Genomic DNA, 4,105 nt, shown 5'->3' on the forward strand with positions numbered 1-4,105 from the left:
TCAGATTATTACAGTTGTTCCTCTTTTTCCCCACCATAGCTCCCCTCCACCCAGTTCCCATACCCCACCCTCTGCCCTTACCCCTCCCCTACTGACCTCATCCATAGGTGTACGATTTTTGTCCAGTCTCTTCCCGCACCCCCACATCCCTTTTCCCCCGAGAATTGTCAGTCCACTCCCTTTCTATGCCCCTGATTCTATTATATTCACCAGTTTATTCTGTTCATCAGATTTTTTTCCCTTTATTGATTAAGATACTACAGATGTGTTCTTATCCCCCCCAATGTCCCCTCATCCCCCCAATCCTGCCCTCACCCTCACCCCCTGTTGTCCACATCCATCGCTTATGCTTATATGCATGCATACAAGTCCTTTGGTTGATCTCTCCCCCTCACCCCCACCCTCCCTTACCTTCCCTCTGAGTTTTGAGTATCTGATCGATGCTTCTCTGTCTCTACATCTGTTTTTGCTCATCAGTTTATGGTGTTCCTTATAATCCACAAATGAGTGAGAGCATGTGATATTTATCTTTCTCTGACTGGCTTATTTCACTTAGCATAATGCTCTCCAGCTCCAACCATGCTGTTGCAAATGGTAGGAGTTCCTTCCTTTTTACAGCAGCATAGTATTCCATTGTGTAGACGTGCCAAAGTTTTTTAATCCATTCATCTGCTGATGGGCACTTAGGCTGTTTCCAAATCTTAGCTATTGTAAATTGTGCTGCTATGAACATAGGGGTGCATATATCCTTTCTGAAAAAATATGGAACGTTTCACAAATTTGTGTGTCATCCTTGCACAGGGGCCATGCTAATCTTCTCTGTATCATTCCAATTTTAGTATATGTGCGGCTGAAGCGAGCACCAGATTTTTTATTCACTTGATTTTTAGATTCACGTGTTGATAGATATGTATTTGTTGTTCATAATTTTTATCTTTACCTTTTTCTTCTTCTTTCTCTTCTTAAAGAATACCTTTCAGCATTTCATATAATACTGGTTTGGTGGTGATGAACTTCTTTAGCTTTTCCTTATCTGTGAAGCTCTTTATCTGACCTTCAATTCTGAATGATAGCTTTGCTGGGTAATCTTGGTTGTAGGTTCTTGCTATTCACCACTTTGAATATTTCTTGCTACTCCCTTCTGGCCTGTATAGTTTCTGCTGAGAAATCAGCTGACAGTAGTATGGGTACTCCCTTGTAGGTAACTAACTGTGTTTCTCTTGCTGCTTTTAAGATTCTCTCTTTGTCTTTTGCTCTTGGCATTTAATTATGATGTGTCTTGGTGTGGTCCTCTTTGGATTCCTTTTGTTTGGGGTTCTCTGCGCTTCTTGGACTTGTAAGTCTATTTCTTTTACCAGGTAGGGGAAGTTTTCTATCATTATTTCTTCAAATAGGTTTTCAATATCTTGCTCTCTCTCTTCTTCTGGCACCCCTATAATTCGGATGTTGGTATGCTTGAAGTTGTCCAAGAAACTCCTTACACTATCTTTATATTTTTGGATTCTTTTTTCTTTTTGCTTTTCTGGTTCGGTGTTTTTTGCTTCTTCGTATTTCAAATCTTTGACTTGATTCTTGCGATCCTCTAGTCTGCTGTTGGAACTCGGTATATTATTCTTTATTTCAGTCAGTGTATGCTTAATTTATAGTTGGTCCTTTTTCCATATCCTCAAGGGTCTCACTAAATTTATTGGTGGTTTCTAGAAAATTCTTAAAAAACCTTATAACCATGATTTTGAACTCTATATCCAGTAGTTTGCTTTCCTCCATTTCTGTCATTTGTGACCTGTTTCTTTGTCTCTGCATTTTTTATGCTTCCCTGTGTTGATAGAGTGGCTTTCTGTGCTAGGTGTCCTATTGGGCCCAGTGGCTCAGCCTCCCCAATTACCTGTGGACTCTCTTGGTGCACCCCTTTGTGGGCTTTGTGCACAGTCTTGTTGTAGTTAAGCCTTGATTGTAGTTGGTATCACTGGGAGGAATTGACCTCCAGGCCAATTGGCTGTGAGAATCAGCTGTGTCTATGGTGGGAGAACTTCTGTGCTGGCGACACCCATATGGGGCAAGACTTGCTTCAGTGGGGCTTTGGTGCTCACTGAGTCTGCCCCCTGAGTGTGTCCCTTATGGATCTGAGGAGTTATAATCTGGATGGTCCCACTCTGACCACTGGGTACACTGGCTCTAGCTGCTAATTTAGCCTCTGCCTGAGGCTACCCAGCAGGAGCTATGGAGAGATCTGCAGAATCTTCTTCCTTGTTTGGGGTTTGGAGGTGCCCAGATGAGGCCCAGCTGTGAAGCAGTGCAAGCTGCTGTGGGGCCTTGGGCCTTCTTTTGGAAGTTCTGGGTCTCTCTGACGCAGCTGCAGTTTGTTAGGTAATTTTAGATTGCAAAAGGGCCACGCCATTCATATGCAAAAGCCTCTGCACACAGCTTGGGTGGGGCAGGGTCTCCGGGAATCAACAGGGCGGAGCAAACAGCTATGTCTGATTCTTAGTCATACCCTAAGAGGCCTCGGGTCTCAGTGTCCCGCAGTAATCGCTGCAAGCACCTCTGAGAGAAAGCTGCCCTCGAGTTTCGCCCAATGCCAGACAATCCAGTTTCTCCCCGTATGAGTCTGGGTCCCCAGAGACTTGCCCAGAACTGGAGTTCAGAGCAGTCGGGATCTGTGTCTCCCTCCTGATTGAAAAAGACAGCCGCGTCCTCAGTTGCCAGCCCTCTCTGCGTGCGCCTCCGTACCTCTGCACTTCCGCACCTCCTCTGAGTCTCAGTGTGCTTTTCTCTTTCCTTCTAGTTGTAGAATTTCCACTCAGCCAGCCTTCCTGTGGTTCTGGATGATGTCCATTTTGTCTTTTAGTTGTAGTTTTGCAGTGGTTGTGCGAGGCAGCAATTTCAGGTGTTTCCCTATGCCGCCATCTCGGGTTCTCTCACATCCACTTTTTTAGGCTTTCAGTCTTTCTCCCAGCAACTTGCAGGTGGTCTTCGCAGGATCTGTGAGCCGCCCCTTTGTTTGAGATGGGGCTACTCCCTGGCACCCCTTGTTTGAGATGGGGCTACTCCCTGGCACCCCTTGTTTGAGATGGGCATGCTTCCTGGCAAGCTGCTCTCTGGAGGTGTGGGGTGTGAAGACTGGCATGGGGGGTGTGGGCTGCGCTTCCCTGAGGATCCCTCGTGGGCTCGGCGTGTTCTCAGCTGTGGGTGGACATTAGAATTCCTGTGTGTAACGCCTGCTGTACTCGTCCTTAAAGCGCGTTTGTGGTGTCTTCTGTCCTACAAACGTTTTTCCGTTTTAATAAACCTCATCTCCTCCCTTACGGCTCTTCCTCTTCCTCCCTTGTTTGGGAAGAGCTTCTTCACCCCAAGTTACAAGCACCCCAACCCCAAGAGTGCAGGGCGATTGTGACCCCATTTTGCAGAGGAGAGGAGTGAGGCTCAGGGGAAATGAATCTCGTCCATTTCACATTTCCTGCGTTCCAGGCACTGTGTGAAGGATTATTTTTTTTTTTTTAAATATATTTTATTGATTTTTTACAGAGAGAAAGGGAGAGAGATAGAGAGTTAGAAACATCGATGAGAGAGAAACATCGATCAGCTGCCTCCTGCACATCTCCCACTGGGGATATGCCCGCAACCCAGGTACATGCCCTTGACCGGAATCGAACCTGGGACCCTTCAGTCCGCAGGCCGACGCTCTATCCACTGAGCCAAACCGGTTTTGGCGAAGGATTATTTTTTAATTTAACAAGAAAATGATTTATTTGTGACACAGCCCAGTTCCCCCCACTTCAATACAGCAGAGGAGTAGAAAAGAGTTACAGTCCAAGGAGGAGCTCCAAGCCTCCCAAGGCAGCAAGCCGGGCTCCCCCGAGACCCACGCCCAGAGCCAGACTGGACTTGCACAGCAGGCAAGCCCAGCATGAAGTCAGACCCAGGCCTCAGCACGATGTGTCCTCCCACCAGGCCCCTGTGAAGCCTGGTGCTCCATAGGAAGGTTACAATGACTCCCCTATTGGAATCCAATGAGCACCGACAGCTCTTCCCATTTCTCCTCGCCATGGATGTGGGTGGTTTTGAAATGACTTTGTCGCAGACAGCTCCGTATTTGTTTCCCTGT

General features: G+C 46.7%; 1 non-coding gene across 1 annotated transcript; it reads right to left on the reverse strand.

Moving 5' to 3' along the window:
* Positions 1-756: 756 nt before the first annotated feature.
* LOC118652846 lies at positions 757-863 on the reverse strand. The gene has a single exon (XR_004966714.1). It is a non-coding gene; the product is annotated as a U6 spliceosomal RNA (small nuclear RNA).
* Positions 864-4,105: the final 3,242 nt, after the last annotated feature.

This window comes from Myotis myotis, unplaced genomic scaffold (genome assembly GCF_014108235.1).
Source record: "Myotis myotis isolate mMyoMyo1 unplaced genomic scaffold, mMyoMyo1.p scaffold_m19_p_34, whole genome shotgun sequence".
Taxonomy (NCBI): domain Eukaryota; kingdom Metazoa; phylum Chordata; class Mammalia; order Chiroptera; family Vespertilionidae; genus Myotis; species Myotis myotis.